Here is a 15,800-nt window from a genome sequence, read left to right on the forward strand (position 1 = left end):
TGGATTTTTTAAAGAATATTTTTTGAATATTTTTGTAAAGGACGTGGATTTTTTAAAGAATATTTTTTGAATATTTTTGTAAAGGACGTGGATTTTTTAAAGAATATTTTTTGAATATTTTTGTAAAGGACGTGGATTTTTTAAAGAATATTTTTGTAAAGGACGTGGATTTTTTAAAGAATATTTTTTGAATATTTTTGTAAAGGACGTGGATTTTTTAAAGAATATTTTTTGAATATTTTTGTAAAGGACGTGGATTTTTTAAAGAATATTTTTTGAATATTTTTGTAAAGGACGTGGATTTTTTAAAGAATATTTTTTGAATATTTTTGTAAAGGACGTGGATTTTTTAAAGAATATTTTTTGAATATTTTTGTAAAGGACGTGGATTTTTTAAAGAATATTTTTTGAATATTTTTGTAAAGGACGTGGATTTTTTAAAGAATATTTTTTGAATATTTTTGTAAAGGACGTGGATTTTTTAAAGAATATTTTTTGAATATTTTTGTAAAGGACGTGGATTTTTTAAAGAATATTTTTTGAATATTTTTGTAAAGGACGTGGATTTTTTAAAGAATATTTTTTGAATATTTTTGTAAAGGACGTGGATTTTTTAAAGAATATTTTTTGAATATTTTTGTAAAGGACGTGGATTTTTTAAAGAATATTTTTTGAATATTTTTGTAAAGGACGTGGATTTTTTAAAGAATATTTTTTGAATATTTTTGTAAAGGACGTGGATTTTTTAAAGAATATTTTTTGAATATTTTTGTAAAGGACGTGGATTTTTTAAAGAATATTTTTTGAATATTTTTGTAAAGGACGTGGATTTTTTAAAGAATATTTTTTGAATATTTTTGTAAAGGACGTGGATTTTTTAAAGAATATTTTTTGAATATTTTTGTAAAGGACGTGGATTTTTTAAAGAATATTTTTTGAATATTTTTGTAAAGGACGTGGATTTTTTAAAGAATATTTTTGTAAAGGACGTGGATTTTTTAAAGAATATTTTTTGAATATTTTTGTAAAGGACGTGGATTTTTTAAAGAATATTTTTTGAATATTTTTGTAAAGGACGTGGATTTTTTAAAGAATATTTTTTAAATATTTGTGTCAAGGTCGTGGATTTTTTAAAGAATATTTTTTAAATATTTTTCAAGGACGTAGATTTTTTAAAGAATATTTTTTTAAATATTTTTTCAAGGACGTGGATTTTTTAAAGAATATTTTTTTGAATACTTTTTTTCAAAGACGTGGATTTTTTAAAGAATATTTTTTTGAATACTTTTTTTCAAGGACGTGGATTTTTTTAAGGAATATTTTTTGAATATTTTTGTAAAGGACGTGGATTTTTTAAAGAATATTTTTTTAATATTTTTGTAAAGGACGTGGATTTTTTAAAGAATATTTTTTGAATATTTTTGTAAAGGACGTGGATTTTTTAAAGAATATTTTTTTGAATATTTTTGTAAAGGACGTGGATTTTTTAAAGAATATTTTTTTGAATATTTTTGTAAAGGACGTGGATTTTTTAAAGAATATTTTTTGAATATTTTTGTAAAGGACGTGGATTTTTTAAAGAATATTTTTTTGTAAAGGACGTGGATTTTTTAAAGAATATTTTTTTGTAAAAGACGTGGATTTTTTAAAGAATATTTTTTGTAAAGGACGTGGATTTTTTAAAGAATATTTTTTTGTAAAGGACGTGGATTTTTTAAAGAATATTTTTAAATATTTTTTCAAGGACGTGGATTTTTTAACTATTTTTTCAAGGACGTGGATTTTTTAACTATTTTTTCAAGGACGTGGACTTTTTAAAGAAGATTTTTTGAATATTTTATTAACGAATATTTTTTCGAGGTTTTGGATTTTTTAAAAATAGTCGTAAATATTTTTCGATGACGTGAATTTTTGTAAGAATATTTTTTAAATTTTTTCAAAGACGTGGATTTTTTTCAAGGGCGCAGAATATTTCAAAGGATGTTTTTAAATATTTTTTTTCAGGGACGTGGATTTTTTTAAATATTTTTTTCAGGGACGTTAATTTTTTTTTAGATATTGATCCAAGATCATGGATTTTTTAAAGAAAGTTTTTTAAATATTTGTTTAAATTGATTTTTTGAAAAATATTTTGTTTTAATAGTATTTTTAAATACCGTTTTTAAGGACGTAGGCTTTTTAATAGCAATTTTTTTTAAATTTTTTTTCAAGGAAGTGGTTTTTTTAAAGAATATTTTTTAAATATTTGTTCAAGAACGTAGATATGTTTTTAAAATATTTTTAAGGAAATTGATTTTTTAAGAATATTTTTAAAATATTTTTTTCAAGTACGTGGAGATTCTGAAAGAATATTTTAAAATATTTTTTCAGGGACAGGATTTTTTAAAAAATGTTTTTAAATATTTTTTTCAAGGCCGCGGAGTTTTTAAAGGATATTTTTTTAAATACTTTTTTAAGGACGTTGATTTTTTAAAGAATATTTTTTAAATATTATCTTCACCGACGCTGATTTTTTTAATGAATATTTTTAAATATTTGAAGTGGATTTAAATATTTTTTTCATGGACGTGGATTTCTTAAAGAATATTTTTTAAATTTTTTAACATTTGAATTTAAAACAAGTAAACAATTATCGCTTTGCCGACAGAGATATACCCTCAGCCTATGTCAATTGGAACATCTACGGACAGATCGAATGTATTTAGGGTCTTCTCAGAATTTTGTGGCACTTTTTTGACATTTGAACTTGCCTTGAAAATGTGGATTAGGATTAAAGTTCAAAAGTTTTGCGGGGGAGGCAATGGACCGACATAGTGGATTACGAAAGTGGATCTTATTTTGGAGTCATATCCTTTCGACAGATATCGCGCCCACTAGTCATTTCAGTGGGTTATCGTACACCTGTTGGATCAGTATGCCAGGAAGCATGGACTGTCCACAGAAAACATAGATGGCTGTAAACAGGACCACAAAAAACATAATCGGTATAAATTTGAAAAGGATTTCCGAACAGACCCAAAAATGCACTTGGACACACATGTTGAACTTGTGTGGGGGTGGTATCCTAAGAAGAGGACCGATATGGGCAATTTTAGAGGTTAAACTATGAAGAAGGCCAAATTTTGGAACAAATCGGTTTATCAGTTCGAGAGTTATTGTGCTCTTCAGGTACTGCATATGGTGCCATAGGCGTTTTTTTACTACTTTCGGTCTGTTTTCCCAAGAAGTATGGACTTGTCACTGAAAAACTTTACCGTTTAATTGAGACAGCGATTGCAAGTGTCAACTGGCAGTCGTTGGTGTCAAAGAGGTCCCTTTCAAAAGAGTGTTGTCAGCATGGGTGCCACCTCCACCTGTGGATCCCGCACGCATACTGACCATCCTCGGCAGACAAAACCCCAATCTTCGGACCAGCGCACAATCCGGAAAATGGAGGTGTTGCCATCAGGGTGTCAATAGACACTCAGGGGCAAGATTACCTAAGGACTCGATAGGGCAAACTACATTTTGGTCAAGGATGGATCAGATTCCGCCTAGGACGAAAGTAGTGGAGGAATGGAAGCAGCTGCCGCTTCGCATAATGCAGATTAATCTGCATCACTGCAAAGCGGCTGTTGCTGAACTTTTTCTAGCCCTCAAGAAATCCGAAGTTGACATCGTCTTAATCCAGGAGCCCTATTTATACAAAAATAAGGTTGCTGGGTTAAGCGATAGCAACTGCACCACCTTCGCCACACTCAACGGGGACAAGGTAAGAACCTGTGTAGTTGCTAAGAAGAGTCTTATACTAATATTTCTCTCTAATTTCAGCGAAGGTGATATTACGGCTGTAAGGATGGAATGCAGCTTCCAGAGAGCCACCGCATTCTCGTTCATATACATGCCATTCGAGAGCCCTGACCCACCGGGCAAAGACGTGGAGAAGCTTGTCACATCATCCTAGGATGTGATGCCAATGCTCACCATTTCCACTGGGGCAGCAGCGACACAAATGCCAGAGGTGAGTCCGTATTTGAGTTTATCTTAAAATATAATTTTAGAATATGCAACAGGGGAAACGAATACACGTTTCAAAATAGAATCAGGGGGAGGTTATAGAGGTCATTAATAAAGACGAATCTCTTATCAGTGACTGGAGGGTATCGGAAGAATGCTCCTTTTCGGATCATCGGAAGATATTCTTCCAAGTCTCTGTTAATGGTATTCGACAGCCACCATTTAGAAATCCACGGAAAACCGACTGGAACAAATTCAATGAACTAGTAAGCTCCAAGCTGGGAGTATCACGATACCCTCAAACAGCCACAGAGGTTAATAGTGCAGTGAAGCACGTGACAGAGGTTTTGGTGGACAGCTATGAGACCGCCTGCCAACTCACTTACCCAGGCAGAAGATGTCAACCGGTCTGGTGGTCAAAAGATCTGGCTAACCTCAGAAAGACTTGCAGAAGGCTCTATAACAAAGACAACAAAATGAAGTTGTCCACAGATTGGGAGAACTACAAAGTATCTTTCAATAAGTACAAAAGCGAAATAAAGAAGGCTAAACGCAGATCATGGGTCTGCTTTAGCGAGTCAAAAGAGGGAGTAGAGGATGTAGCCAGGTTCCGTAGAGCAAATCCATCGGCTGTATCAAACGGGATGATGACACATGGACTAACTCCGGTCTAGAAACTCTGGTTCTCCTAGCCAAAACCCACTTTCCCAAATGCATGGATGCAAAGGATAGCTCAGCCGATCCACCTATGTGCAACCAATCCACTGGGGAAGTGAGTGTCATCGAGGAGATTATAAGTCACACAAAGATAGCTTGGGCGATAAACACTTTTAAGGCTTTTAAATCACCTAGTCTAGAACGTATCTTCCCTGCAATGCTACAAAATACACTGGAGGGGTTGATCCCACACCTGGATCACATTTATAGGGCCTGTCTACGTCTATCGCTCACTCCGGTTCTGGGGAGGAAGGTCACGGTGACATACATCCCCAAAGCGAGGAAGGCAGATCGGTGTAGACAGCACTAAATGAAGTCGTTGATTTAATCGAGAGGAATATGATGGGCTCAAATTATACGTTAGCAGCGTTTCTTGACATAGAAGGCGCCTTAAATAACGTCAAACTCGAATCCATCCACAATCCACTCTTGAACTTAGGCGTTTCCACCACACTGATCAATTGGATCGATGGAATGCTTAGCGGCAGGATAATCAATTCAAATAACGGTGAGACCTCCATTCAGAAGTCTGTCACCAGGGGCACACCACAAGGTGGCGTACTATCTCCACTGCTGTGGCTCCTGGTGATTAACGAAATACTTAAGGAATTTGACCAACTACGTATAAAGACAGTAGCTTATGCGGATGACGTGGTCATAATAATCACCGGGAAGTTCCCACAAACGCTATCGGAACTTATGCAAGGAGCTCTAGTCAATTTATCAAGATGGGCACACAACAATGGACTTGGGGTGAACCCATCTAAGACAGAGCTGGTTCTATTTACGAACAAGAGAAAAGTCAAACCATTCACCCTACCAACGCTGGATGGAGCGGCCCTAAAGCTCTCTCTACAGGCCAAGTACCTTGGCATTATCCTGGACCACCATCTAACGTGGAAAATGAATGTCGAAGAACGTGCCAAGAGATGCATTATAGCCCTTTATTCATAGCCCTTTATCAATCGTTACCTTGTGCTGGGTCCCGGGGCATTGCGACATCGAGGAAAATTAAAAAGCGGATGAACGACAAACGACATCGAAATCGATAACTCAATCAAGCCACCCTTGTGTCACTTCGTGCGGCTCGTAGAACAAGTATACAGGGAGAAGGCTGGTCAGATTTGGAACAACGAAACTGGCTGTAAGGTATCAAAGGGAATCTGACCCAACCTCTCCAAACGGAAGACCACTTCTCTACACTCTCTGAGAAAAAACGACCTGAAACTAATGGTTGGAGTATTCACACTGCAGAATAAGATCAATGACCTAGACCTAGAGATGACTCCACGGACTACTGCAGATTATGTGAAGATGAAACAGAGACGATTGAGCACTAATTATGCCGTTGTCCAATGCTCAGGACCAGGAGAATCCAAACAATGGGTGAACATACAATATCATCTCTGACAACATTCTGCCAAGCTGAGCCGACAACACTGCTTCTTCTCGCCAAGGGTCTGAAGTGTTCCACATGAACAAATTACAGCTTCTTAATATGGCAAAACCTCCTTACTCGCTCTCCTTTCATAAATAATTTCTCAATTGTCTTTCAGTCCATAGCACTTACTTAATTATTCTCAATTTGTTTGCTTAATTACTTAATTATTCTTATTTCTTACTTCTTAACCCGATACCTTCTATGCAAATATTTCTTTTCTTGTCTCCTACCCACACTATAGGATGAACACAATAGACCATAAGGTCTCCGAGTGGAGTGGCTGTCCAACACGACAGCTGCGCGTCCTTTAACCTAACCTAACCTAGTCAAGAGCAGGTCTTAAAGTGAACTTACATACCCGAAGGAATGGACAAATATTGACCATATTTAAACCTGATCTATATCTGGTAGATATATTAGGATGCGGAAAGTATGGACCAAATCGGTCCTTCGGTTCGGTTATCGTGCGCACAATTTGTCCGAACATTTTTGAACTTTTGTGGGGGAGGTACCTGAAGGAGTGAACCGATATGGCTTATCTTTGAACTATAACTAAGTTTGGAAAAAGTATTGTGAAGGCCAAATTGTGGATCGAATCGGCAGATCCGTTCGAGAGTTTTCTTGCGCTTCAACCACTACACACGGTGTCAAGTGGGTTTCAGGCTATTTTCTCAGGAAGTATGGTTTTGCCCCTGATGAAACTTGTACCGCCGTATAGGGGGCAGTGAATACAAGTGTTTACAACAAAAATCAAAACGATTCGAGAGCAGGTCCTAAACTGAACTTTTCCGAAATTTCGTGTGGGAGGTACCCGAAGGCTTGGGCTGAGTTCATATTGAAACCTCATCTAAGTTTGGTAGAAATTTTACGATGTGCAAAGTATGGACAAAATCGGTTACTCCCTTCAAAAGTTATCGTGGGCACAAATTTTCCGAACTTTTGTGGGGGAGATACCGGAAGGAGTGGGCCGATATAACCCGTCTTCGAACTTAAACTATGTTAGTACAAAATATTGTAAAAGCCAAATTTTGGACCAAATCGGTTCATCCGTTCGAGAGTTATCGTGCGACAGACGGACATTGCTAAATCGACTCCAAATTGTCTGAAACACATTTCGTCCAAACATTTCAATTAAAAAAAAATCACATATTTGAATTTGTAAAAAATCAAAGATTTAAATTTTATACACAATTCAAAGATTTTAATTTAATAAATTGTTTGTTTTTTTTTTTTTTTTTTTTTTTTTGTTATATATCAATTAAAACAATTTTTAATATTTAAATCTTTAAAAAAATAATTTTTTCAAAGATTTGAGTTTTCAAAAAAAAAAAGGATTATTTATAAAAGTATATATTTCCTTAAATACGTGGAATTTTTAAATATGTATTTGTTTTAAGACCAGCAAACTTGGATTTTAGGAAAAACACCAACAAATGTATCCTCCCCAGTTCGATTCTACCATTGTCATCTCTACCCTTCACCTCACCATCATCCTTTGATGGTTGCTTGTGAGTTGCAGGAGTACACCATATCTCCATATGGTTGGCATGGAAATGTGCATCAAAAATAGTCGTAGCAACGACCGAAATTCTTCCATCAAAACTCATCAAAAATGAATAACTGTACTTTCGAGAATTGTCAGTTCAGTTGAAAAGTGGAAAAATGGGGTAAAAGAAACTGGTATGGGAAATGTGATAACAGCAAGCCGAACGTATGTATGTATGTATGTACGAACATTCCCATTGCTAGGTTCAACACACGCACAACAAGCTGTATCGACAAAATTCTGTGGGGATCTTTGGCGCTTAAACAGAAATACACACACTCACACCTATATACGCCCAGACACCTACATGGAGTTTATGTGTCAGAGTATGACTGCCAAAATGTGCAAAAAATCAAATAGGTAACCTTTTGTAGCTTTGGCACTGGACAGGAAATACAGCAGGAAACCCACGCCTCCATTCTCCACGCGCTGTATCAGATGCACACACACAGAGACACACTCGTTCACCTATCATAACCGATAATGTTCTTTTACGAATAGCGAATACATAACGAAATTATTAATTGCGCAGCAACTGCTAGTTCGTGATGTGGAGTCGTCATCACCACTTTTTACCTTTTGCTCGTCGTCTGTCACTCATCGCTTTGATGTTGCGATAGTGGTATTCCTATGTATTTTAAATGTTGTTGTTGCCGTTGTTTTTGTTGCAAGTAAATGTCACCAACAAATAACAAAGGGGCAGCTACGGCGATAACGATAACAACAACGACAACAAAAATTGTTGTCATTTGTGTAGTTGTTGTTGTTTGTTTTGTTTGTAACAACATGCAATAACACTTGTTACAACAACACATGAGACCATGTTAAACAAGCTGATAGTTACAAATTCCAATTAAAATTGAAACAAAACAAAGCAAAAAAACATGAAACGTACACACAAAAACATACACATTAACATATACACACGGACATTCACACACTAACCTACGCACTTTGATATGTAAATACAATATTTTATTTGTCATTGTCAAAAGGATTTTTCGTTGTGAAGTTGGGGGAACAAGTCACCTATATAAATATTAGGGTTGTTTTTTATTTGCAAACTACTATGGAATTGGGGGAATACAGAGTCTTGCACCACAGGAAATTATCAACACAGAGTTGATGGAATTTATGATTTCTAAAGCAAATAGTTCTCTAATGAACATATTGAGTTAATTAGCTTGAGTTGTACAGGGCTCTCTATATAAGGAATGACTAGAAAAATATCGTTTGAACGTAATCCTCATTACATATAATCATCAGTAAAAATAGGGTTCTAAAACTTTACATGTGTATTTTACATTCAGACGAAATACATAATACATGTAATTGTAATTTTTATCAGATCGTCACGTAATTCTGGAGGTAGATGGGATTACTGGAGGGGAAGAAGACTACTGATGGTGATTGTCGAAACATATTAAGGGATCAGAAAAGTCAAAAAAAAAAAACTTTTGTGAAGAAAAAGGCAAGCTTTTATTATAATGCAAAGAAAAGACTGTTGATGAAAGTGTGGAAAGCTTAATCTTTGCAACAATGCAAAGTAGTTTGGCGTATGCAGATTACACATTGCGCTTGTGTGAGTATATAAAATCCGAATGACCAACATTAGTACTACACTAACAAACCACCGTTCTTCTCATCGACTGATTTCCAAAATGTAAACAACACGTCAACCTAACGAAGCCTTACGCAGATGTTTACTCTATACGTGTGAGTACGATCGCTTTGCCTATGCCCGCCGACATAGGAAATTTGTTGTTGCTGGTCATCTCTGCAATAGTCGCTAATACAACTCATGTTTTAATTTTTGTGATTTCAATTGTAATTTTGAGTATCACAGCTCTAGCTGGTGGTCTTCCAAAAGCAAAGCATTCCTATGAAAGTAGAAAATCTCAACTTTAAAATGATGCAAAGTAGGTTGACGTAGGGGGTGAAACGACGGAGATATCGCAATAGTCGGTAAAGCATCCCATTCTTCCATTTTTTATACCCTCAGCATTTATGCTAACTAGGGTATGAACACTCTCATACGGCCAAAATGTGCCTTTTCGAAATAATGGTTCGAACGAAATCCACTTAAGACAGTTTGGAGTTGATTTAGCCATGTCCGTCCGCACGATTTAGCTGGATCGCACGATAACTCTCGAACGGATGAACCGATTTAGTCCAAAATTTGACTTTCGTAATATTTTGTCCAAACTTAGTTTATGTTCGACGATGGGTTACATCGGTCCACTCCTTCCGGTACCTACCCACAATAGTTCGAAAATGTTCGGAAAATTTGTGCCCACGATAACTCTTGAAGGGAGTAATATTTTGTCCAAACTATGTTTAAGTTCGAAGGTAAACCATATCGGTCCACTCCTTAAGTTACCTCCCCCACAAAAGTTCAAAAATTTTCGGAAAAATTGTTCGCATGATATCTCTTGAAGGGAGCTACCGATTTGGTTGGTCATACATTCCACATCCAAATATATCTACCAGATATAGATCAGGTTCGAATATGGACAATTTTTGTCCACTCCTTCGGGCATCTATCATACAAAATTTCGGATAAGTTCACTTTACGACCTGCTCACGAATCACTTTGATTTTTTGTATTTGAAAAAATTTGTCTTTTCAGGCAAAGATTATTTTTAGTATTAATTTTTAATTAATTTCTCTTTGGAATCAAGCTTTATGATCAATAATGCATCTGAAAAAGGATGGCCGACGATTCGAACCCACCACTATGTGACATGCATGTTTCGCCTTCGTTAAAGGCTCTTCAGACTTATCGGATGTGGAACGGCTTCGATGTCCCCGAAATTTTCTTCTTTCAAATGCATTTTGTTTTTTTTTTTACAACAACAATGGGGATTTTCCCATTTAGTTGTGCTTTCATGACAAACGCTTAGAGCTGCCTTTGAAAGTAAAGAGTTTGGCTCTGAACGCTAACACGCCGTGACAACACTTTTTTCCTGTGATTTTCAAGGACGTGGGTTCAAACCCCAGCCTGGCTCAGCTGATTTTATTTATTTTTGTTGAAGCATCTTGCATGCGCTGCCCCAATTACCACAGTGAAAGTTTTTTTTTTTCAGGGGAAAGTCCATACTTCTTGAGAAAACAGCTCGAAAGGTGTAAAATCCCCATATGGCACCATATGTTTTTGGCTGGAGAGCACGGTAATTCTCGAACTGATCAACCGATTTGGTCCAAAATTTGGCCTTCGTCATATTTGCACGATATATCTTGAACGAATTTGGTCCAAAATTTGGATCTCCTAATATTTTGTCCAAGTTTAGTTTAACTTCTAAAATGGAGGGTACCTCCCCCACAAAAGTTCAACATGTGTGTCTAAGTGCAGTTTAGGGTCTGTTCGAAGATCCTTTGGAAATGTATACCGCTGCTGTTCGTTGTGGTCCTGTTTACAACGATATTATGTTTTCCGTGGACAAGTCCCTACTTCCTGGCATACGGGTCCAAAAGTTATACGAAGACTCACTGAAATGATTTGTGGGCGCGATATCTATCGAAAAGGTATGACTCCCAGCATATGAAATATGTCCATAATGAAATATGTCGGTCCATTCTTTTAAGTACCTCCTTTGCAACACTTTTGAACTTTAATCCTAATCCACATTTTCGTCGGCATGTTTAAATGCCCAAAAAAGGCCACAAAATACTGTAAAGACTCTAAATACATCCAATCTGTCCGTAGATGAAAGTTTCAATTCACATAGCCTGAGGGTATATATCTGATACTTTTTTACTTGTTATGTACACACGGTGCGCCTTAACTAATTTTAAATGGAAGATGCTTACACCTGAGAAGTTTTTGCAGATTCTGAAACTACAATGCTCATAGATGAGAAATATCAAGAAACAAAAAAAATCGCCGGAGGGATTTTCAAATAAATCGCGATTTAAGTTCTCATTTTTAGGGGTCTTTTGGGTTTTCACGATTTTGCTTGGAAACTGCGAGTCCTATGTAAATGGGCATAAAGAAAATGTTGTTGCTGTGAAAATTCTCCACAAGATGACCTTTATGATATGTTCGTAGGTTTTACCGTTTTTGAGATATAGAAGTTTAAATTGAGACAATGCACTGACTGTATCGCATCCTTATAAAACAATGTCATTACTGCAATTTCCCAAATTAAACTTATATATATTGAAAATGGTACAACCTAGGAAAAAATAAATCATCCAATCTTGTAGAGAATTATCACAGCTTCAACAAATGACTTGTGGTTTCCAAGGAAAATCCTGAAGACTTAAGATAAAAACCTAAAAAAATTGAACTGAACCTCTATATCGCAAAAATGGTAAAACCTACGAAAAAACCTAAAGGTAAGTTTTGTAGAGAATTTTCACAGCTACAACATTTTCTTTAGACTCATGTCGATACGACTTGCGGTTTCCAAGCAAAATCGTGAAAACCTAAAAAACCCTAAAATTGTGAATTTTGATCGCGATTTATTTAAAATTCCTCCGTTGATTTTTTTTGTTTTTTTAATTTTTCCAATCTATGAACAATGTTGTTTCAGAATCCGCGAAATCTTCCCATGTGTAAGCGGTTTTCATCAAATGTTAGTTAAGGCGCACTGAGCATGATATTGTTTTATTAGGAGGCGATACAGTCAGTGCATTGTGTCAATTTGAACTTCTATATCTCAAAAACGGCAAAACCTACGAAAATATCATAAAGGTCAATCTTGTGGAAAATTTTCACAGGTACAACATTTTCTTTATGCCCATTTATATAGGACTCGCGGTTTCCAAGCAAAATCGTGATAACCCAAAGGACCCCTAAAAAAGTGAACTTAATCGCGATTTATTTGAAAATCCATCCGGCGATTTTTTTGATTTCTTGATATTTCTCTTCTATGAGCATTGTGTTTCAGAATCTGCAAAAACTTCGCAGGTGTAAGCACCTTCCATTTAAATTTGGTTAAGGCACACCGTGTACATTAAACCCCTGTATAACTCTATTCGACATATTCGCGAGTAGAGTTATACATGGGTTGCATTAAAAGGTGGAAAACCCTATATTGCAGTCGATATTCTAAAAAGTTAAGATTTTCGAAATACTAATAAAATCTTGCGATAGTGAAAACAATGGTAGTTCTCGTATAAAATCAACTAACAACCTTTAAAATAGGCTTACGTACCGCTATACAAAATTTTAAAATTTCATGATTTTTATGAGAACTTTAAATCCAAACAAGTAAGAACGCCGTTAAGTTTGGTCGGGCCGAACTTGTTATACCCTCCAACACAAGTTGTATTGAAGTAAAATGGAATAATTGGTTCCCTTTCTTGTATGAAGAAGACTTAATACTAAATTTCAGCAATTTCGGTAAAACAATGTGAGGCACCATTCTATGGGGGCTTTTTTAAAACTTCGATCTATACCGAAAAATTTCTGACGGAAAGTTTTTAGGCTAGATACCAAATTTCCTATATTTCGGTAAGATGTAACTAAAACTTAAAAAAATACCGAAAATCAAGAAGTACGCTTCTATGGGGATATAGGAAGACGTGGACCTATACCGATAATACTCTTCTGGAATATTTTATAACAATCTTCAGTATTACGAAAATCGGGAGGTAACGCTCTATGGTGGTTATATCGAAACGTGGACCGATACCGACGAATTTTAGTCAGAAATGGGGCAATATGAAAGCGTGGACCTGTACAGACATATTTCTGGCGAACAGTTTTATATAGCATTGAAGACTAAATACCAAATTTCAGCCATTTGGGTGGAATATTGAAGACACAACCTTCAAAATACGAAAAATCGGGAGGTACTTTTCCATGAGGGCTATATGAAGGCTTGGACCTATACGGACAAATTTAAAGGGGAAGTTTGAGTACCCCCAACGAAGTCTAAATACCAAATTTCAACCATTTCGGTGGAATATTGAGGCCACAACGTTCAAAATACTGAAAATCGGGGGGTACCGTTCTATGGGGGCTATATGAAGGCATGTACCGATACCGACAAAGTTCTGGAAAAAGTTTTATACCACCAACGTAGACTAAGTTCCAAATTTCAGCCATTTCGGTGTAATAATGAAGCTAAAACCTTCAAAATACCGAAAATCGGGAGGTACCGTTCTATGGGGGCTATATCAAAACGTGGACCGATATATCCCATTTTCAATACCAACCATCCTGCAAGTAATAAAAACTTCTGTACGAAATCTTGACTCTCTATCTTTAAAATTGCGAGCTGTATCTAGTATCAGACGGACAGACGGACATGGTCAATTCGACATAGAATTTTATGCTGATCAATAATATATATATATATATATATATATATATATATATATATATATATATATATATATATATATACTATACAGGGTCTCCGACGAATATTTCGATGTGTTACGAACGGAATGACAAATTTAATTATACCCTCCATATTCTGAAAATATGTATCTTACACAGTTCGTACAAAATACCCTTACAACGCTTAAGATATGCAATGTTCGAAAGAGACAATCTTATCATGACCTTGATAAATAACTATTTGAAACCCTTTGAAAAAAATATGAATATTTTCGGCCTTCAAAGAGAATTTCATCATTAAACCGTGTGCAAATTTTTTGTAATAGAAACATTATTCCACCGAAATTCCACAAAGTTATAACATCTTTAAAAAAATTGATTTTTTCAACATAAAGGGGGTTAAAATGTTGGTGAAATATATTTTACCAAAGGTAATAATTCGACATATATGTATGTATGTCGTGTTCGCAAGTATTGCAAGACTCATATTTTCCAAACGGTTTTTTAGAATTTGTAAAGTAAATTCTAAGTGAGCAAAAAAAACTTCTTACATTATATGTAAGATAGGTCATCGTTTCTGTATGGCTATCCATTAAGGGTTGCCCCAAATTTAGTTTTGCTTTCATTTGTATATTTTGGAAAGTTTAGTCACATATTTAAGTTGTTCAGAGAACTTTTACGAATATCCATAAAACTTCTATTTAACTGGAATATTGACCATTTTTAATATAAAGGTCTAATTAGCTACACTCTAAACTTTTTGCAACAAAATGCGACACAAATGTGCGTAATTTTAAACATTTCTTTGAAATACGATTTTTACGCATAAAGTGTGCTGAAATTGTGAATTTATGTGCCTGAAGTGAATGAATATGCAACAATAAATGCCTGAATTTCAAACATTTTATGCGTAAAAATCGTGTGTCGCATCTTGTTGTAAAAAGTTTAGAGTGTACGCTCTAATTTATTTATTGAAAAATGCAATGAAAATCCCCGTGTTTTTTGTGATTTTTTAGGCGGTATGTAACAATTAACAAATTATAGTGCAATTTATGGAAATGCGTAATTTCCAACACAAATTATTGCAAAAACAGTAGTTTCAACAGAATATGCTTGAAATTAAACACAACTGCTTAATTTCAAATATAAAGTGGTGCACAAAACACAATTGCCACAGAATGTGCTTAAAATTAATCACAAACAGTAGCAAATTCATTTTAGCACAACAAAAAAATTTGTATTTTTCAAGCAGAAGAACAACAAAACTCGGAAAACGTGTTAGTTGCTGGCGGTTCTTTGTTCGAAGCGGATAAAAGATTGCGAAGATATTGGTTTTTAATAAATAAAATAAGAAGTAAATAAAAAAATCAATAAATAAATTTGTGAAAAAGTCCTTAAAAGCCGAAAAGGTTGTGCTTAAAATGGAAAATATTTTTTTATGTCATAAATAATATTAATTCTCATAAAAGTTTGGAATTCTTCACGCAGATTGTATATATATCCAAATATATGTATATGTATATTTACCTTTAGTAGAATTTTTTATTACATAAATGAAATAAGTTGTTTTTATTTAAATAAAACGATTTTTTCTCCGTATTCAAATTATGGTTTCTTTAAACACATTCAGAAATTATGTATATATAAACTCTAAACTTTTTCTGTTGAATTTCACAATGATAATGATAGGCAACAAGATGCGACACAAAAAAGCGTAATGCAATAATTTGTGTTTGAAATTAACCATTTCTATAAGTTGAACTATAATTTGTTAATTATTACGCACCTCCTACAAAATCAACAAAAAA

The 15,800-nt window shown here is 34.8% G+C and overlaps 1 protein-coding gene across 6 annotated transcripts in view; it reads right to left on the reverse strand.

Annotated features, from left to right (window-relative positions):
• IA-2 (tyrosine phosphatase IA-2) overlaps positions 1-15,800 on the reverse strand; it is a 277,811-nt gene that overhangs the window by 218,881 nt on the left and 43,130 nt on the right. The gene's annotated exons all lie outside the window — the stretch shown is intronic.

The sequence above is a fragment of the Musca autumnalis genome, unplaced genomic scaffold (genome assembly GCF_047663935.1).
Source record: "Musca autumnalis isolate F117 unplaced genomic scaffold, ASM4766393v1 scaffold_2, whole genome shotgun sequence".
Taxonomy (NCBI): domain Eukaryota; kingdom Metazoa; phylum Arthropoda; class Insecta; order Diptera; family Muscidae; genus Musca; species Musca autumnalis.